The sequence below is a fragment of the Rhinoraja longicauda genome, chromosome 19 (assembly GCF_053455715.1).
Source record: "Rhinoraja longicauda isolate Sanriku21f chromosome 19, sRhiLon1.1, whole genome shotgun sequence".
In the NCBI taxonomy this organism is placed as follows: domain Eukaryota; kingdom Metazoa; phylum Chordata; class Chondrichthyes; order Rajiformes; family Arhynchobatidae; genus Rhinoraja; species Rhinoraja longicauda.
In genome coordinates, this window is record NC_135971.1 from 14832764 (window position 1) to 14855402 (window position 22639).

A 22639-nucleotide genomic window follows, 5' to 3' on the forward strand; every position below is an offset into this window, starting at 1 on the left:
TCTGCCATGCATCTGCCCCCTCACCCAACCTGCCCAACTCACCCTGCAGCCTCACATCATCCTCCTCGCAGCTCACACTGCCACCCAGCTTTGTGGCATCCGCAAACTTGGAGATGTTACATTTAATTCCCTCGTCTAAATCATTAATATATATTGTAAATAACTGCGGTCCCAGCAATGAGCCTTGCGGCACCCCACTAGGGGGTGGTGGATGGATAAATGGGAATTAATGGGCACTTGAAAAGGAATAGGCAGCTGGGAATTGCATTAGGGGTAGAGGATTGATGGGTTATCAGAACACCCTCACGAGATTTCAGAAGCATTTAGACAAACTATTGAATTGCCAAAGCAAGTAAAAAAATGCACAGGACAAATGTCACTGTCAACCTCTGAGGGAAACACAATCAGTGACATTACATATTGATTTTCACCTTTCATTTGACAGGAACAGTCACACAACCTTCAGTCCAAGATCGCATCCCAGTTTGCTGAACTGCACCAGATTCTCACTGAGAAAGAGCAGCGCGTACAGGCAGATATCCGGGAGGAAGAGAAGAGGATTCTGAATAGAATGAAGAAAAATCTTGGAGAGATCGAAGAGAATTTAAAATCTATTCAGGAGGAACTCTCTAAGTTGCAGCAGCAGATGGATCAAAAGGACAGTGTGGTGTTTCTGAAGGTGAGGGGTTACATCACAGTCTGGCGAAGTGAAAGTGCAGTCACAAAATGGAGGGGGATATTTCAGAAATACATGCTGCATTTACCAGTAATTCAGAACTGGGTAAATGTTTCATCTGTTCCAGCTGTTGTTCCCAAACTAATTGGCCTCCTGCATAATCTATGGGATCTCAGGGCTGCCTGGCCTGAATGTAGAGAGGTGTTTGTATTCTGTGGAGTTGAGAATTACGACGGGTGATCCTATATCTGATCCCAAGGACCACGAATGAACAGAGGGCAGTAAATCTCTGGGATTCTCCAACCAAGAGACTCTGAGAGGTTTAACCTGTTAGACGTATTTATACCAGAGGAAGATACATTTTTGAAAATTCGGGGAACTGAAATCAAAGGAAATGGGACAAAGCGGAGGAGTTCATTCCTGGGCTAGATCAGCCATGACCACATTGTGGGGATTAACATTGAAATCTAGAACGTGGCGCACACAGCAGATTGATCATCTATATCTGGTTCCCATCAGCAGTGGGCGGTCACCTTGGGGGAATTTGCTCTGTTTGTTTTACCCACCTTTGTTCACCATAGAATGACATCACATTCTACATCATAGGCCAGTCCATTCGGCCCATCCTATCCAGTCATGATTTCTGCTCCACTCAACATCCTTCCCATCTACTCACCACACCCGGTAACAATACCCCGAATTCCAGGAGTGCTCACGTGTTTATCCCGCTCGCCCTTAAATGTATCTCTGCTGTTGTCTTCATTCCCTCCAATGCAAGTGAGGTCCATGTTCTCATAAATGTGAGGTTATCCACTTTGGCGGCAAGAACAGGAAAGCAGAGTATTACCTGAATGGTGGCCAATTAGGAAAAGGGGAGATGCAACGTGACCTGGGTGTCATGGTGCACCAGTCATTGAAAGCAAGCGTGCAGGTGCAGCAGACAGTGAAGAAAGTGAATGGTATGTTAGCATTCATAGCAAGAGGATTTGAGTATAAAGGAGCAGGGAGGTTCTGCTGCAGTTGTACAGGGCCTTGGTGAGACCGCACCTGGAGTATTGTGTACAGTTTTGGTCTCATAATCTGAGGAAAGACATTCCAGCATTAGAGGGGGTACAGAGAAGGTTCACCAGATTGATCCCTGGGATGGCAGGACATTCATATGAAGAAAGACGGGATAGACTAGGCTTATACTCGCTGGAATTTAGAAGACTGAGAGGGTATCTTATTGAAACATATAAAATTCTTAAGATGTTGGAGAGGCTAGATGCGGGAAGATTGTTCCCGATGTTCGGGAAGTCCAGAACCAGGGGTCACAGCTTAAGGATAAGGGGGAAGTCTTTTAGGACCGAGATGAGAAAACATTTCTTCACACAGAGAGTGGTGAGTCTGTGGAATTCTCTGCCACAGAAGGTAGTTGAGGCCAGTTCATTGGCTATATTTAAGAGGGAGTTAGATGTGCCCTTGTGGCTAAAGGGGTCAGGGGGTATGGAGAGAAGGCAGGTACAGGTTACTGAGCTGGATGATCAGCCATGATCATATTGAATGGCAGTGCAAGCTCGAAGGGCCGAATGGCCTTCTCCTGCACCTATTTTCTATGTTTCTATGTTTCTATGACTGCATTCCTTTCGGTATTTGTTATCATATCATATCATATATATATACAGCCGGAAACAGGCCTTTTCGGCCCTCCAAGTCCGTGCCGCCCAGCGATCCCTGTACATTAACACTATCCTACACCCACTAGGGACAATTTTTACATTTACCCAGCCAATTAACCTACATACCTGTACGTCTTTGGAGTGTGGGAGGAAACCGAAGATCTCGGAGAAAACCCACGCAGGTCACGGGGAGAACGTACAAACTCCTTACAGTACAGCACCCGTAGTCAGGATCGAACCTGAGTCTCCGGCGCTGCATTCGCTGTAAAGCAGCAACTCTACCGCTGTGCTACCGTGCCGCCCATGTTGAAGTCGATGTTACATTTCAGCTTTGATTTTTGCTCTCCCATCGATTAGAGCTATTATTTCATCCTCACCCATTTAAATCCACCGATAAACTTAAATCCTATCTCATCATTCTTCAGATAAAATCCCACGACCTGCCTAGTCTTTGCATTGAGCTCCATCCTCTCAGTCATGGCATCATTCTCATGAACATTCCTTGTGCTTTTCCCCATCGTTCTACGTCTCGACGGTAATGTCCACTTTCTATCTGCATGGCAGCGGCGATAAGAGTTGGGAAATGGGAATTATCAGAGGGTTGTAGAAATGTGGAGAAATTCCCGCTGTCGGGATGAGGACGGTCCATCTCAGTCAATTGAGATTTGTGTTTTATTTCTTTCAGGGGGAAGCTGGTCGCAAGCGAAGGTAGGACATGCTCTTGACGGAAACATTGTAAGTTTTCGTGGAACAGTTCAAAACATTTCTAATGCTCAGTTGATAACCAGCTGTTAAATATTCGCAGGGTTCGTGATGAAGCCAAACCACTGTCGGTGATAGAGGAGGCCTTGCCGATTGACAAGTTTCATTGCCGTGTTTCATTCAACACAACAGTTAAAGAAACATCTGATGACTTCAAGCAAGGTAAAGCTTATACCTTTTCCATTGTTCTTGTTTCTGACATCTTGAAGTAAGATGTGTACGAAAGAACTGCAGTTGCAGGTTTAAATCGAAAGTAGACACAAAATGCTGGAGTGATTCAGCGGGACAGGCAGCATCTCAGTCGAGAAAGAATGGGTGATGTTTCGGGTCTGGACCCTTCTTCAGTCTGAAGAAGGGTCTCGACCCGAAACGTCACCCATTCCTTCTCTCCAGAGCTGCTCCCTGTCCCGCTGAGTGACTCCAGCATTTTGTGTCTACCTTTGATTGGTCTATCTTTAAGTTATACAAAGTTGCAAAGATTAATGTTATTTTGAACTGAAGGGAAATTGAAGATTTGATCTACCCCCAAGCTCATCTGCTGGGAAGCATCACAGAGTCAGAGAGCTTTGTAGCAGAGCAACAGGCCCTTTGACTCGACGATGCCAACCACGTTGCCCAACCAAGCTAGCCTCACTTGCCTGAGTCTGGCTCATATCCTTCCAAGTCTTTCTTATCCACGTATCTACCCAATTCTCTGTGAACTGTTGTAATTGTACCGGCCTCGCCCACTTCCTCTGTCAGATCGTTCCACATCTTCACTACCCACTGACTGAAAAACCTGCTCCTCAGGTCCTTTTTATTGTTTCCACTCTCACCTTAAACTGATGCGCTCGAGGTTTAGACTCTCCAACCTTGGGTAAAGTATTACGGCTAATCACCTTGTCTGTGCATCTTATACACATCTATAATGTCACCCTGGCAGGCTCCCAAGAAAAAATGTCCCAGTCTGAATAGTCTCTTTCAGGAATGAGTAGATTAACCTATGATGAGCGTATGTCGGCATTGGGCCTTTACTCGCTCTTGCTCAGAGGAATGAGGGGGGATCTCATTGAAAAATACAGAATAGTGAAAGGTTTGGATAGAATGGACGTGGAGAGTCTATTAGTGAGTGAGTCTAGGACTAGATATTTATTTACAAAAATGCTGGAGTAACTCAGCAGGTCAGGCAGCATCTCAGGAGAGATGGAAAGGGTGACGTTTCGGGTAGGACAAAGGAAGGATGTAGGTGGAGACAGGAAGACAGAGGGAGAACTGGGAAGGGGAGGGGAAGAGAGGGACAGAGGAACTATCTAAAGACAATAGACAATAGGTGCAGGAGGAGGCCATTCGGCCCTTCGAGCCAGCACCGCCATTCAATGTGATCATGGCTGATCATTCTCAATCAGTACCCCGTTCCTGCCTTCTCCCCATACCCCCTGACTCCGCTATCCTTAAGAGCTCTATCCAGCTCTCTCTTGAATGCATTCAGAGAATTGGCCTCCACTGCCTTCTGAGGCAGAGAATTCCACAGATTAACAACTCTCTGACTGAAAAAGTTTTTCCTCATCTCAGTTCTAAATGGCTTATTCTTAAACTGTGTTCTGGACTCCCCCAACATTGGGAACATGTTTCCTGCCTCTAACGTGTCCAACCCCTTAATAATCTTATACGTTTCGATAAGATCTCCTCTCATCCTTCTAAATTCCAGTGAATACAAGCCTAGTCGCTCCAGTCTTTCAACATATGAAAGTCCCGCCATTCCGGGAATTAACCTAGTAAACCTATGCTGCACGCCCTCAATAGCAAGAATATCCTTCCTCAAATTTGGAGACCAAAGCTGCACACAGTATTCCAGGTGTGGTCTCACTAGGGCCCTGTACAACTGCAGAAGGACCTCTTTGCTCCTATACTCAACTCCTCTTATTATGAAGGCCAACATTCTATTGGCTTTCTTCACTGCCTGCTGTACCTGCATGCTTCCTTTCAGTGACTGATGCACTAGGACACCCAGATCTCGTTGTACGTCCCCTGTTCCTAACTTGACACCATTCAGATAATACTCTGCCTTCCTATTCTTACGACCAAAGTGGGTAACCTCACACTTATCCACATTAAACTGCATCTGCCATGCATCCGCCCACTCACACAACCTGTCCAAGTCACCCTGCAACCTCATAGCATCTTCCTCACAGTTCACACTACCACCCAGCTTTGTATCATCTGCAAATTTGCTAATGGTACTTTTAATCCCTCCATCCAAGTCATTAATGTATATTGTAAATAGCTGCGGTCCCAGCACTGAGCCTTGCGGTACTCCACTTGTTACTGCCTGCCATTCTGAAGGGGACCCATTTATCCCCACTCTTTGCTTTCTGTCTGTCAACCAATTTTCTATCCATGTCAGTACCCTACCCCGATACCATGTGCCCTAATTTTGCCCATTATTCTCCTATGTGCGACCTTGTCGAAGGCTTTCTGAAAGTCGAGGTTCACCACATCCACCGGCTCTCCCCTGTCACTTTTCCTAGTTACATCCTCAAAAAATTCCAGAAGATTAGTCAAGCATGATTTCCCCTTCGTAAATCCATGCTGGCTCAGAATGATCCTGTTACTGCTATCCAAATGCTCCGCAATTTCGTCTTTTATAATTGACTCCAGCATCTTCCCCACCACTGATGTCAGACTAACTGGTCTATAATTTCCCGTTTTCGCTCTCCCTCCTTTCTTAAAAAGTGGGAGAACATTAGTTACCCTCCAATCCACAGGAACTGATACTGAATCTATAGAACATTGGAAAATGATCACCAATGCGTCCACAATTTCTAGCGCCACCTCCTTAAGTACCCTGGGATGCAGACCATCAGGCCCTGGGGATTTATCAGCCTTTAGTCCCATCAGTCTACCCAACACCATTTCCTGCCTAATGTGGATTTCCTTCAGTTTCTCCGTCATCCTAGGATCTCTGCCCACGAGATCACCTGGGAGATTGCTTGTATCTTCCTTAGTGAAGACAGATCCAAAGTACCGGTTCAACTCGTCTGCCATTTCCATGTTTCCCATAATAAATTCTCCCGCTTCTGTCTTCAAGGGACCCACATTTGCCTTGACTATTTTTTTCCTCTTTACATACCTAAAAAAGCTTTTACTATCCTCCTTTATATTATTAGCTAGTTTATCCTCGTACCTCATCTTTTCTCCACGATTTGCCTTCTTAGTCATCTTCTGTTGCTCTTTAAAAGAGTCCCAATCCTCTGGCTTCCCACTCTTCTTTGCTTTGTTGTACTTCTGCTCTTTTATTTTTATGCTGTCCTTGACTTCCCTTGTCAGCCACGGGTGTCTCTTACTCCCCTTGGAATCTTTCCTCCTCTTTGGGATAAATTGGATGGAGTTGAGGGGGGAGGTAAAGGAACAGGTGTTGCATCTCCTGCGGTTGCAGTGGAATGTGCCCGGGGATGGGGTGGTTTGGGCAGGAAGGGACGAAAGGTCAGAGCCTCAGAATTAAAGGATGTTCCATTAGGAAGGAGATGAGGGGAAATGCTTTTAATCAGAGGGTGGTGAATTTGTGGAATTCATTGCCACAGAAGGCTGTGGAGGCCAAGTCGGTGGATATTTTTAAGGCAGAGATAGCTGGATTCTTGATTAGTATAGATGTCAGAGGTTATGGGGAGAAGGCAGGAGAATGGGGTTAGGAGGAAGAGGTAGATCAGCCATGATTGAATGGTGGAATAGAATTGAATGGCCAAATTCTAATACTTTCACTGATGACATTACGACCTGATGACGGTCCAACTTCACCTGATAACCCAGCCCTTCAGACCTGATGAAGTTGTTGTAAACCCTTTTGCACCCACTCCAATTGACTAACAAACCCACCCTTCCCTTTGTCTCACCCTCCACTCAAAAAACACAGGAGCAGGTCATCTGGACCCTCGTGTCTGCCCCCTTTCACTGTGATCATGACGACCCCACCACACACCTCTACCTCCTCTTTAACATCCTCAAATTACCGCTCACCTCAATATCAACCTGCTCCGATCTGCCTCCATATCTGAATAACCCGCTTCATTCCTCCATCCCCACTGCAATCTCGCAATCCTCCTCACTCTCCACACTCGTCCTCCCCGTCCACCCTCCCCCACCTCACGAAATTCCCCTCTCCATCCGTGGATAAAAATTCGGGAGAGATGTCTGTTGTCCACCCGATGTGGTTGTGGGTGAAACCCCGGGCAAGGTTTCAGTTGTCCGCTCGCCTGTGCCTGAGGCCGAGCGGCCTCTCCCCCGGTCCCGGGGCGCGCTGCCCGAGTCTCCCCCCGACCCCCGGGGACTCTCTGATTCTCTGCTTCTCCCCCCAGTCTCCGTCACCCTGGATGTGGAAACAGCGGCTCCGTGGCTCGAGGTGTCTGAGGATCGGAAGAGGGTGAGATGGACCGGGACCCGGAGGAGTCTCCCTGACACCGGGAAGAGGTTTACAGGCAGTGGGTGTGTGCTGGGATCGGAGGGATTCACATCGGGGAGACATTACTGGGAGGTGGAGGTGGCGGGGAGTCGGGACTGGAGTCTGGGAGTCGCCGCAGAGTCTGTGGAGAGGAAGGGACCGGTCACACTGACCCCGGAGACTGGAGTCTGGAGCATCAGGCGGCGGTGGGGTGACGGGTTTGATGCACTCACCTCCCCTCCATCCCGTCTCCCCGCCCGTCCCATCCCCGGGAGGGTGGGAGTTTATCTCAGTTACGAGTCCGGGACAGTTTCATTTTACGACGCGGACACCAAGTCCCATCTCCACACCTTCACTGGGAATAAATTCACGGAGAAACTTTATCCTTTCTTCGGGGAATATTGGGATGGAAACTGGCTGAGGATCTGCTCCGGTTCCGCTCCGGGTGTGTAAAAGGGTCGGTTCCCGGGACCGGCGTCAGGAGCGGGGCTCAGGGGCTGTGGGGCAGAAACCCGGTGGACAACAGGTCGGCGCTGAACGGCTCCCATTTAATCCCCAAATTCCACGTCGTAAAACCCCCAGTGAGCGCGGAAATAAAACCAGGGGGAATGTAAATGTGGGAAGAGGGAAATAAACAGCAAGTGGAATCAGAGCTGTCGATCCGTTCATTTCAACGCGTTAACTGCGTCACTTCTTGGTCCCGCCACTAGATGGCAGCAACGCCACGCGGTGCGACCACAGACCAGCTGTAACTTTGAGAATTAACTTTGACAATTGCAGAAACAGCGGGAATCTGATTTAATAAGTGACTTTTGTCACCTGTTACCACACCTGCGGCCCAAACCACATGCATGGCTTAAAATGTGGAATAAAAGCATGAATTGCCCCAAATACTCAGCAGGTCAGGCAGCATCTGCAAGGTGAAACAGACTTTACATTTCAGGTCTAATACAAGTCAAGTCAAGTTAAGTTTATTTGTCACATACACACACACGATGTGTAATGAAATGAAAGTGGCAATGCCTGCGGATTGTGCACAAAAAAGAATTACAGTTACAGCATATAAATAAAGTTGATAAGTTAATATAGAGAAGACAAAATTTAGTCCCTGGAGTTATAAAAGTTAACAGTCCCGATGGCCTGTGGGAAGAAACTCCGTCTCCTCTCCTTTTTCACAGCGTGACAGCGGAGGCGTTTGCCTGACCGTAGCATCTGGAATAGTCCATTGCTGGGGTGGCAGGGGTCCCTCATGATCTTGCTTGCTCTGGATCTGCACCTCCTGATGTATAGGTCCTGCAGGGGGACGAGTGTAGTTCCCATGGTGCGTTCTGCCGAATGCACTACTCTCTGCAGGGCCATCCTGTCCTGGGCAGAGCTGTTCCCAAACCAGACTGTGATGTTGCCGGACAGGATGCTCTCTACAACCCCAGAGTAGAAGCAATGAAGGATCCCCAGAGACACTCTGAATTTCCTCAGCTGTCTAATGTGGAAAGGCGTTGATTTGCCTGACCCACCAGTGCGGCAATGTGCGTTGCCCACGTCAGATCCTCTGTAATGTGGACTCCCAAGTATTTAAAACTGCTCACCCTATCCACAGTAGACCCATTTATCTCCAATGGCGTGTACGTCCTTCGATGTTTAGCCCTTCTAAAGTCCACAATCAGCTCCTTAGTTTTAGTGACATTCAAGAGGAGGCTATTGTCCTGACACCAGAGTGCCAGATCAGCCACCTCCTCCCGGTAGGCCTTCTCATCATTGTCGGAGATCCGGCCCACCACCACAGTGTCATCAGCAAACTTGATGATGGAGTTTGAGCTGAACCTGGCCCCACAATCATGTGTGTACAGGGAGTACAAAAGGGGGCTAAGGACGCAACCATGGGGGGATCCTATGTTCAGAGTGAGGGAACTAGATGTGTGTTCCCCCATCCTGACCACATGGGGCCTGGCGGTGAGAAAGTCCAGGACCCAGGCACACAGAGGAGTGCTAATCCCCAGTTCCAGCAGCTTCTCAGCCAGTCTGCTGGGGACTATTGTGTTAAAAGCTGAACTAAAGTCAATGAACAGCATCATCACATAGCCTCTCTGGCTGTCCAGATGAGAGAGAGCGGTGTGCAGAACCTGGGAGACCGCATCATCCGTGGACCTGTTCGGACGGTATGCGAACTGTAGTGGGTCCATGTTGCGAGGACGACGAATGGTGTTTCCATTCGGATTTTCAGGATCTGTTTTTTTTTTACTTCATCCAGTTGATTGGGTGATTGGAATGTGAGACTGAGCATATACTGTCAACAAAAAAACAGAAAACGTCCGCATTCAGCAGCTTGGGCAGTATACTATGGGCACAGCGCTGTGGGGTTTAAATATAGCACTATGTCCACAGTGCTATGGGTCACAGACTGCTCAGGAAATTTACGTTTACCAAGGGTGACCATCCCTGTGGGGTGCTGGGGGAATGAGATGCTGACGTTCAGGTGAATTGTTAAACTCCAGTGACATCCGCTCCATTGGATGGACTTAGTTTCGTATAGTTTCGTTCATTTCAGAGATGCAGATCGGAAACAGGCCCTTCAGCCCACCTAGTCCGTGCCGAACCATCAACACTATGACCATTACCATCAACACTATCATACACAATGGGGACGTTTTAAATTTCTTAACGGAGCCAATTAACCTACAAATCCGCATGTCTTGAAATGTGGGTGGAAACCAGATCACCTGGAGGAAACCCATGCGGTCACACTGAGAACGTACAAACTCTGTGCAGACGGCACCCGTAGTCAGGATTGAACCCTGACGCTGTATATCTAAAGTTTAAAAGACAGTTGGACAGGAACATGGATAGGAAAGGTTCAGAGGGTCGTGGACCAAATGTGGGGCAGGTAGGACTAGTGTAGATGGGGCATGTTCGTTGAGATGGGCAGTTGGGCCCGTTTCCACACTGTATGACCTAATTGGTGCATCAGGCTTGACTTGGTGTAAGGAATATTTGAATAATTGAGTAGGCAGCATCACCGGAGAACCTCAATAGGTGACATTTCGGATTGAGTCCGAAACGTCGCCTATCCATGTTCTCCAGAGATGCTGCCTGATGAGCGTTTGACTGCACTGGGCCTGTGCTCGCTGGAGTTCAGAAGAATGCGGGGGGACCTCATCAAAACATACTAAATAATGAAAGGCTTGGATATAGTGGAGATGATGTTTCCACCAGTGGGAGAGTCTAGGTCTAGAGGTCATAGCCTCAGAATTGAAGAATGTTCTTTTAGGAAGGAGATGAGCAGGATTTTCATTTTGCCAGAGGGTAGTGAGTCTGTGGAATTCTTTGCCACAGATGGCTGTGGAGGCCATCAGTGAATGTTTTTTACGGCAAAAATAGATAGATTCTTGATTATTTCGGGTATCAGAGGTTATGGGGAGAAGGCAGGAGAATGGGGTTAGGAGGGAGAGATAGATCAGCCATAATTGAATGGCGGTGTAGACAATAGGCCGAATGGTAAGTTGCTGCCTTACAGCGAATGCAGCGCCGGAGACTCAGGTTTGATCCTGACTACGGGTGCTGTACTGTACGGAGTTTGTACATTCTCCCAGTGACCTGCGTGGGTTTTCTCCGAGATCTTCGGTTTCCTCCCACACTCCGAAGACGTACGGGTTTGTAGGTTAATTGGCTGGGCCAATGTAAAAATTGTTCCTAGTGGGTGGAAGAATAATGTTAATGTGCTGCGTGGAGCCGGTGATCCGAAGGGCCTGTTTCTGCGCTGTATCTCTAAATCTAAATGTCCCAATTCTGCTCCAATCACTTGTGACCCGCTGAGTTACTCCAGCACTTTGTGTCCTTTTGAACATAATATTCTCGAGTGCAGCCTCACCAATCAGTTGGACAAAGTGAGTGCTGTGGTCTTTGCAGATGGGACACTGAAACATGTGAAGCTCCCACGGTCAGTCCAGGCGTAGGTTGGGTGACCAAGTCAAGGGCTCCCAGGAGAATTTTTAATGAATGAACACGTTTAAACACGGCTGTTTGTCTATCCCTTTTCACTGAACAGAATGATTTAAAAATAAACACAACTGTTTTGTTGAATGGCACTGTGGATAACTTCCTGGAACTTCACTTCTGCAACTTATGTTCATCCCCATGACCAAAGCTTCAAAGAGTTGCCAATCTTTGAAGCAGGGATGAGACTGGGGGAGCGGGGGCCTTTGTCACGTGCGGAGGGCGGGACAATGGGAGCGCCCTGAGTTACGTCACTCTGCTGTCACGTGCCGTCGGCGGGTGGTCGGATGAGCCTGTTAGAAACATAGAAAATAGGTGCAGGAGTAGGCCATTCGGCCCTACGAGCCTGTACGCACCGCCATTCAATATGATCATGGCTGATCATCCAGCTCAGTAGCCTGTACCTGCCTTCTCTCCATACCCCCTGATCCCTTTAGCCACAAGGGCCACATCTAACTCCCTCTTAAATATAGCCAATGAACTGGCCTCAACTACCTTCTGTGGCAGAGAATTCCACAGACTCACCACTCTCTGTGTGAAGAAATGTTTTCTCATCTCGGTCCTAAAAGACTTCCCCCTTATCCTTAAGCTGTGACCCCTAGTTCTGGACTTCCCCAACATCGGGGACAATCTTCCCGCATCTAGCCTCTCCAACCCCATAAGAATTTTATATGTTTCTATAAGATCCCCCCTCAGTCTTCTAAATTCCAGCGAGTACAAGCCCAGTCTATCCAGTCTTTCTTCATATGAAAGTCCTGCCATCCCAGGGATCAACCTGGTGAACCTTCTCTGTACTCCCTCTAAGGCTAGAATGTCTTTCCTCAGATTAGGAGACCAAAACTGTACACAATACTCCAGGTGTGGTCTCACCAAGGCCCTGTACAACTGCAGCAGAACCTCCCTGCTCCTGTCACGTGCCGGGGGGGAAGGGGGTGTGGACGGAGACAACTGTCACGTGTCGGGGGCGGGTTGAATGGAGATCTGGTGTCACCTGTCGGGGGCGGGTGAAATGGGATTGGTGTCACTTATCGGGGCGGGTGAATTAGGTCTGGTGTCACATGTCGGGGGCGGGGAATGGGGTCTGGTGTCACGTGTCGGGCGGGGAATGGGGGTCTGGTGTCACGTGTCGGGGGCAGGGAATGGGGGTCTGGTGTCACGTGTCGGGTGCGACGGGGCGGAAAAGCGGCGCCGGCCAGTGACGTGTGGTTGGGCGTGCGGGCGGGACGGCGCTGCAGCAGGAAGCGGGGAGAGGGAGTGAGTAACCATGGCGACCGGAGGAGGGGAGAGGGGGGGGGGCAACGGCGGGGCCCGTCTCCATGGAGACGCGACCTGGTCCCAACCTGGACAGGGAAGAGGGAGGAAAAAGGGGAAGGGCGGGTTATGGGGGGGGAGGGAGGGAGATGTTTGGGGAGGAGAAGTGATGGGGAAAATGAGGAGGGGGGTGAGGGATGGGAAGGGAGGAGGGAGGAGGGGTGGGAAAGGAGGGCAGGCAGAAGAGGAGAGGTTGAGGGGAGAGGGACAAGGTGGGATACATAAACATAGCACAAAAAGTAAGGAAATTTGTGTTTGGTAGATTATTTCTTTGTTGTAACAATGCTTCTTGGCAATAAATCTTATACCGTTGGAAAGCCTGTTTATTTCCCTTTTAAATGGTGCCACATTTGTAAGGAACATGCATTTGTGGGATGAGCAGCAGGGCTGAGTATGTGGGTTGCGCCCATGAAAAATCTGCCAAATCTTCTCTGCCAATGCCAAACAGCTTATTCTGCCATTGACTCTTGTTCGGTGTTGTTTGGTGGATTGGATGATTGAAGTCTGAAGAAACAAGACATATTGGCAATTTAACAATTTATTCATTTAATAAACAGGAGCCTCAGTAGCGTGTGGAAGAACCATACACAGCCACAACAGTCTGGCACCTCCTCCTCATGCTGGTCACCAGCCTGGTCACACACTGTTGTGGGATGGCATCCCATTCTTGTCAGCACCTGGGGGTACCAGAAGCTCAAAACAAGAGTCAACAGCAACAGCAGAATAAGCTGTTTGGCATTGGCAGAGAAGATTTGGCAAATTTTTCATGGGCACAACCCATATACTCAGCTCTGCTGCTCATCCCACAAATGCATGTTCCTTACAAATGTGGCACCATTTAAAAGGGAAATAAACAGGCTTTCCAACGGATAAGATTTATTGCCAAGAAGCATTGTTACAACAAAGAAATAATCTACCAAACACAAATTTCCTTACTTTTTGTGCTATGTTTAGATAAATAGACAATAGCTGCAGGAGGAGGCCATTCGGCCCTTCGAGCCAGGACCGCCATTCAATGTGGTCATGGCTGATCATCCACAATCAGTGCCCTGTTCCTGCCTTCTCCTCATATCCCTTGGTTCCGCTGGCCCCTAGAGCTCTATCTAACTCTCTCTTGAACATATCTGGTGAATCCACAGATTCACAACTCTCTGGGTGAAAAAGGTTTTTCCTGATCTCAGTTCTAAATGGCCGACCCCTAATTCTTAAACTGTGTGTGACCCCTGGTTCTGGACTGCCCCAACACCGGGAACATGTTTCCTGCAACCAGCGTGTCCAATCCCTTTTATGTGTTTCTATAAGGCACGGTAGCGCAGCGGTAGAGTTGCTGCTTTACAGCGAAAGCAGCTCCGGAGACTCAGGTTCGATCCTGACTACGGGTGCTGTACTGTAAGGAGTTTGTACGTTCTCCCCGTGACCTGCATGGGTTTTCTCCGAGATCTTCGGTTTCTTCCCACACTCCAAAGACGTGCGGGTTTGTAGGTTAATTTGACTGGTAAATGTAAAAAATTGTCCCTAGTGTGTGTAGGATAGTGTTAATGTGCGGGGATCGCTGGGCGGCGTGGACTTGGTGGGCCGAAAAGGCCTGTTTTCACGCTGTATATATATGATATGATATGATATGAAGACCCCCGCTCATCCTTCTAAATCCCAGTGAATACCAGCCCTGCAGCTCCATTCTTTCATCATATGACAGTCCCGCCATCCCGGGAATTAACCTCGTGAACATGCGCTGCACTCCCTCAATAGGAAGACAGCTCATTCCATGTACCTACCACCCTTTGTATAAAAAAAAGTGACCCCTCACGTTCCTGTGAAATCTTTCCCCAGTCTCACCTTAAATCTATGTCCTCTGGTTCTTGATTCCCCGAATCTGAGTAAAGGACTCTGTGCCTCTACCCTAGCTATTCCCCTCATGATCGTATACATCATCATAAGGTGACACCTCATCCTCCTGCGCTCCAAGGAATAAAGTCCGAGCCTGTTCAACCTCTCCCTATTGCTCAGGCCCTCAAGTCCTGGCAACATCTTTGTGAAACTTCTCTGTAATCGGACTTCCGGTTGAACGAGCCACGAGATGGCAGATTAGGGTAAGAGCTCCCGACATTTTGAGTTAATATTTACCCACTACAACTCGAATATTTCCAAAACTTTTGTTGCAGTTTCGTAACTATTGTGGGTCAGGATTATGCCTAGAGGAAAGAGTAAAAAGTCGACGCAGATGGGGTTTTTCGATGGCGAGGGGGAAGGGCCTAGCCAAGCCTCCTCAGCTAGCAGTGCAAGGGAGGACGATGATAAGCAAATGCACCCAGATAAGGAACGAGAGAGAGCAGACCTCAGCCTCATATTGAAAGAGTTGAGAGAGTTTAGAAAGGACAATAGTGAGCAGCTGAACGGAATTCGGGAAGAAATTACTAAGACGAACACCAGAATCAGGGAGGCGGAAGAGAGGATTGACGCGGCTGAAAACAGGCTACAGGTGGCAGAGGACGTGGTGACGGAGCTGCTGCAACTCCAAATATACCTAGATGCCAAATTGACGGATATAGAGAGCCGCTCCAGACGTGAAAATATCCGAATTCATGGAGTTAAAGAGGGAGCAGAGGAGAACTCCCCGTCTATGGTGGATTTTGTGGAAATTTTGTTGCGGGAAGGACTGGGGCTCCCGGCCGCCTTTAAATTACGGGTAGAGAGAGCGCACCGAGCTCTGATGTCGAAGCCGCCCGGGGATGCCCGACCGAGGTCCATGGTGGCCAAGTTGTCAAGTTACAGGATGAAAGAGGAGCTGCTTAGACTGGCCTGGCAGAATAGAGGATTTCAATACCTCGAGAAGAGAGTTAACCTGGATCACGATTATGCGCCAGATGTGTTAAAAAAACGGAGGGAATACGCTGAAGCGAAAAGAATCCTGAAGGAGAAGAAAATCAGATTTCAAACTCCATTTCCGGCCAAGTTAAGAGTTTTCTACCAGGAGGGAACAGTGGTATATGGATCGGCGGAGGAGGCGACGGAGGATATGGCGAAGAGGGGACTCCCGGTGTCGGTCATCAAACACCCGGAGTCCCTTTTGGAGCGGATCCAGCATCTCACTTGGCGTAGTGCCGAGAGACCGGGGAACCGGGAGAGAACGGTCAGGAAAGTGGATTTCAAGGAAAAGTTACAGGCTTTTAGACGCCAGTACTCGGGATAATGACTGAACCGAAAGGTTTGAATGGCAGAGGTGACCAAAGGAAGCGGGTGAGTCGAGTTTTGATGTTGGGGAGTTTCAGGACCCGTCTCCCATCGGAGGACAGACTTTAAGGCCTTGTTTTTACTCGTCCCTTTACCGAACATGGTATAGGCTATGAACACGGATATTACGTATATGTCGGGTGGACTCTTCTAACCGGGTAGCCGGATAGATGGACAGCTTTGGAACGGAAGAGCCACCGTTAGAAGACGGCCCTCTCCCACCTGTCAGGGGGAGAGGCAACACCTCAAAGCCCTCTCACCATCAGGGCTTTAATAGGGTCAAAATCAGGACCCCACAGTTGGAAGTCCGTTTATTTACTTTAGTGTTATTATTGTGTTTTTGTTTTGTAGTTGTTTTTTGGGGGCTGTTTCGTGCATGGATACTGGAGCTGGTATGGTTTATATATTTTTATTTCTTCTACTTATTGGACACTAAATGCAAGCAGTTAAAATAGTAACTTATAATGTGAATGGCCTTATCAATCCTATTAAGAGAAGCAAGATATTAACCAAAATAAAGAGAGATAGAGTCGAGGTGGCCTTTCTACAAGAAACACACCTGTCTGAAACAGAGCATGCTAAACTAAAACGACTGGGCTTTAAACATCAGTACTCCTCATCATATAGTGCTGGTCATAGGAGGGGGGTGGCAATATTAATCTCTAGCAATATAAGTTTTGATCCCACCTTTGAAAAGAGAGATCCAGAGGGGAGATATATCTTCATGAGAGGTAATTTAGGCGGCTCATTGGTTACTCTGTTTAATATTTACGCTCCTCCCAACTCGGATTGGAAATTTTTTAAACAAGTGTTTGATTTGATAATATCTGAAACCCAGGGAGTATTAATCTGTGGGGGGGATCTTAATGTTAGATTAAATCCTAAACTGGACTCTTCAAATGTTCATATAGCTCAGCCGAAATTGATAAATAAAAAAATTAATTTGGCAATGAAGGATATTGGATTAATTGATGTATGGAGAGAACTAAATTTGTCAAAACGAGACTACACATATTTTTCTAATCCACATTTGGCATATTCTCGGATTGATTATTTTCTTACCTTTGGAAAAGACCTTCATAGGGTTGTAAGCTGCGAGGTGGGGAGCATGGACCTTTCAGATCATAGTCCTGTGTATTTAAAACTACTTCTTGATCGGTATCAAAGAGACACTTTATGGAGATTAAATACATATGTACTGACTCATATGAAAGAACAGATTAAGAACGATATTACAGAGTATCTGGAACTAAATGACAATGACGAAGTTTCACCTCTGATACTGTGGGATGCATGTAAAGCGGTGCTTCGGGGCAAGATAATAGGATACAGTGCTCACATAAAGAAAGCTAAAACAACTGGAACAAAACCATAAGGATACAAATGATCAAAAAATCCGAGAACTACTTGTGAAGAAGAAGAATGAAATAAATGATATTTATACAAAAGTTATAGAAAAAAAGTTGATTTTTGTAAAACAGAAATATTATGATGGGGGAGGAAAAGCCAGTAAATTATTAGCCTATAAACTAAAAAAACAACAGGCAGAGAATACAATTCATAAAATAAAACACCCTGTGACTAATTTTACACACTATAAATTGAAGGAAATACAAAATTGTTTTGATATATATTTCAAAAGATTATATTTACAACCTCAAATCAGTGGGGAGAAAATGGAGGATTTCTTTAATGAGATTCATTTGCCAAAATTGACCAGTGAACAGAGTAAGTCCCTTGTAGCTGAAATAACAGAGAAAGAAGTTAGGTCTGCTATAGTACATCTTAAACCAAATAAGGCCCCGGGCCCAGACGGGTTCCCTTCAGAATGGTACCGGGTAATGGTGGACTCATTGGTCCCTACGTTACAACGCACTTTCAATTGGGTTCTCAAAGAGAACGTAATACCCCCCTCCTGGAAGGAGGCAGTAATCTCATTGATTCCGAAAGAGGGAAAAGATAAATCTGTACGCAGTAATTTTAGACCAGTGAGCGTACTCAACCAGGATTACAAAAATTTTACTCACATACTAGCCAAACGATTAGAGTGTTTGCTACCACAAATTATTAGCCTGGATCAGACAGGGTTTGTTCGAGGGAGACAAACCCAAGACAACATTAGAAGGACATTGCACATAATTGACCACATAACAAAATTTAACTTAGAAGCAGTCCTAGTTGGGTTAGATGCTGAAAAAGCTTTTGATTGTGTAAATTGGTCTTTTTTGCTTAGAGCTTTAGATAGATTTGGATTTCACAATACTTTTATTAAAACAATACAGGCTCTTTATGATAGCCCAAGTGCAAGAATTAAAATTAACGGAGTAGTTTCAAAACCATTTTTGCTAGAAAGAGGAACAAGACAGGGATGTCCAATCAGCCCCCTTTTATTTGCGGTTTTTATCGAACCTTTGAGTCACTGGATTATCCAGAATAATAATATCAAAGGAATAGTAATGAAAGGAGGGGAACAAAAGATTTCTTTATTTGCCGATGACGTATTAGTGTATTTGTCAGACCCTGAACAGTCTTTGTTACAGTTATTTTATGTTTTGGAACGATATGGATCCTTCTCTGGCTATAAGTTAAATGTTATAAAAACACAAATTCTTAGTTTCAAATATAGCCCTTCAGTAAAAGTAAGGGAAAAGTTTAATTTGAGGTGGGATGCTGAATCCATGAGATATCTGGGAATAAACATTCCAATAGATCTGACTAAACTGCACTTGCTTAACTACCTCCCATTGAACAATAAGATCAGGGAAGACATTAGGAGGTGGGACCTAATACCTTATCTTAATTTTGGATCTCGTATTGAATCGGTCAAAATGGTTATGTTACCGAGGCTGTTGTATCTCTTTCAATCACTTCCACTAGATATATCAGACCAACAATTTCAAGAATGGGATAAACAAATCTCGAGGTATATTTGGCAGGGACAAAGACCAAGAATCAGATACCAGGGGTTACAACTGACCAAAAATAAAGGTGGGATTGCACTCCCGTGCTTGAAAGACTATTATGCAGCTGCTCAGCTGAGAACATTAATTTATTGGTGCAACCCCCACTATTGTGCTAGATGGAAGGAGATTGAGATTGCTATAACAGAGGAATTTCCGATTCAGGCTGCAATCGGAGATAAGGAGTTAACAAATAAGTTAATTAATTTGGGAAACTCATGCATTCGATTATCACTTAAGGTATGGAATAAGGTCGTTACCCAAAATCATCTGAGGGGTGCTGTGAAGGTTTTGAGATGGTGCACGTTTGATCCAGATTTTGTACCAAAAAGACAGGACACTAGTTTTAAAAGATGGAGTTCTCAAGGTTTGACATCATATTGCACATTTTGAACAGCTTTGAGAATCTGAAGAGGCAATTTGGTTTGAATAATGATGATTTCTATAGATACCTTCAAATTCGCCATTATATAGATCAAATACAAAAGGAATGTGCAGAAGTAAAATGGGATAATATTTTGTTAAATGTATTTATTGATGCTTACCATGGAGGCTCAAAACAGAAAACCATCTCAAAATTATACAAGGGTTTACGGCAGAGAAAAGGCAACTCACTGTATGTAAAACAGAAATGGGAAAGGGAAGGTAATCTGGTTCTAAAGGAAGAAACCTGGGAGAGCTTATGTGAGATACAATGGGAAACTTCAAGTTCAAATGTTTGGCGGGTGTTTTGCTGGAAAACCCTTATTAGGTTTTTTATTACACCAGTTCAAAAAAGGCATTACACAAATTCTTCTTCATGCTGGCGACAATGTGGGTGCCTTGAGGCAAACCATTTTCACATATTTTGGTCTTGCGTATCAGTGATCCCATTTTGGCAGGAGATTCATAAAGTTTTACATAAAGTTTTTAATATGGGTATTCCATTTAAATTTGAGTTTTTATATTTTGGTGCTTTACCAGTACAAAATGCTTCTATTAAAGATAAGTATCTTTTCCAGATCTTAAGTGCTGCCAGCAGGAAAGCTATTACTAGGAAGTGGTTGAAACCTGGAAAACCTAATGTGGATGACTGGATTAACATTGTATATGATATTTTTTATAATGGAAAGGATAACTTTTGCTTTAAGATTGCAACAGGGAATATTTTTGAAAAGGTGGGAAAAATGGATGTTGTACATTATGCCCGTACGGCCATCATTGTTTAAAGCGGATCTTTGTATCCTACTTCCGTGTCCTATCTCATTTTCCTTGATTTCATACCGCTCCAGAAGTAGTGATGAAATATTATAGAGGTATACCCCAAATGTTGGTTTTAGTTGTTTTTGTTTTTGTGTGTAGTTAAGTTTTGGATATGATCAAATGTCCAGTAAGTCATTACCCATCCTTGTAGTGCTTCCAATACCTGTGGTATGATTTATTTTGGGATATGCAGTATTTGTTAACTATGGAGGGTGAACGAGAATGTGTATCATTGTGGAATGTATGGAACTGGAAAATAAAAATAAAAATCTTGCCAGTTTAACGACATTTATACATGAATGACACACAACATTCTACAAGAAAGAAGACTGTGCGAAAAAGCGAGACTTTTATTCTGCAAATTCTGCAGGGGCATTGTAACTGTTCGTGCCAGCCCCAAACTGTGGTCCCAAATCGCCCCTTCCAGTTTTTAATCGTGTGATTTTTCTATTAACACAAGTTTGCTAGGAATGCAACTATTACATTACAGCAGGAATGTATATTTGAAATTAGTTTATTAATATAAACTGCAGATTCTGTTTCTAATATTGCAGCCATTTCAATGACAATTTTAATGTTCTTTTAAATATTTTTGTGGATTTTGTTTGAATTATTCATTGGATGCAAAGACACAATTGGACACAATCCGAGACTGTGGAACAGCATCCCTCTCCCCATCAGAACTGCCCCCACCATCGACTCCTTTAAGTCCAGGCTCAAAATCTGTTTCTACTACCCAGCGTTTGAAGCCCACTTAGGGGGTGCTGTGAACTGTTTATGTATGTGCTGTTATGTTTGTGTGCCACTGTATGTTCGTTTCTTAGTACCTGAATTGATGTCCAGCACTTTGGTCAACGTGGGTTGTTTTTAAATGTGCTATACAAATAAAATTGACTTGACTTGACACAAAACAGACATCTAAAGAGGGGTCTCGACCCAAAACATCACCCATTCCTTCCATCCGGACATGCCACCTGTCCCGCTGAGTTACTCCAGCAATTTGTGTCTATGTTTGGTTTAAACCACCATTTGCAGTTCCTTCCTACACACAAACAGACCATTCGGCCCAATCATGCATTTCTGGTCTTCATGCTCCAGGCAAGCTTCCTCCTCAGTTTAAAACTATCGGCATAACCCTCTTTTTTGCTTTTTCCCTCGGGTGGCACAGTGGCCTAGATGGTAGAGCCGCTGCCCCACGGCGCCAGATACCAGGGTTTCCATCCTGACCTCGGATACTGTCCGTGTGGAGTTTGCACATTCTCCCTGTGACTGCGTGGGTTTCCTCCGGGTATTCCGGTTTCCTTCCATATCCCAAAGACGTGTGGGTTCGTAGGATTATTGGCTTCGGTAAAAATTGTAAATTGTCCCTAGTGATTAGCCTATTGCTAGTGAACAGGGATCACTGGTTGGCGCGGTAGTTTTGAATTTAGTTGATTGAGTTCAGTTGTCAGGCGTGGTGCAGTGAGAAGCTTTTGTTGAGTGCTAACCAGCGGATGAGAAAGTGAGGTACCATAGAACTAGTGTGAACGGGTGATCGATAGTCGGCGTGGACGCGGTGGATTGAAGGGACTGTTTCCGTGCTGTATCTTTAAACTAAAATATATTCACTCTATTCTGTTCAACCTGAGGGAGTGGGTCACACATTCCCACTGTTCTTTGGCTAAAAAACGTTCTTTGGTTTACTTTAAGAGATACAGTGCGGAAACAGGCCCTTTGGCCCACTGTGTCCGTGCTGACCAGCGATACCTGTACATTAGCACTATCCCACACAGGGTGGCGCGGGTCTCTGATGATGCTGGCTGCCGTTCCCAGGAACAGGAGAAATCTTCCTTCGAAATCTCACCTAAAAAAAAAATCAGAGCAAATGGAGCAGCAACAAAGCAGAAGCAACAGGGCAGCGCAGTGACACAAGTAGTGCTGCTGTCTCCTAGTTCTGGTGAGCGGGTTCCATCCTGACCTTGGGCGCTGCATAGAAAATAGGTGCAGGAGTAGGCCCGTGTGGTTCACGCCTTCTCCCGGTGACTGCGTCCGATTCCTTCCACGTCCACAATACACACTGGTTCTATGGTCAATCGGGGACTGTAAATTATCCCTGTGAAAGTGGGTGGTGGACGGATGAATGGGAATTAAAGGGCACGTGAGAAGGAAAAGGGAGCAGGGAATTGTATTGGGGGAAGAGGATTGATGGGTTATAAGATTCACTCTCTGCACTCGTCCTCCCCGCCCTCTCCCTCCCCCCTCCCGAAACCTCCCGAAATTCCCCTCCCCGTCCCGGATAAAGACTCCGGGAGACATGATCTCCCCCGGTCCCGGGGCCGCGCTGCCCGAGTCTCCCCCCGACCCCCGGGGACTCTCTGATTCTCTGCTTCTCCCCCCAGTCTCCGTCACCCTGGAT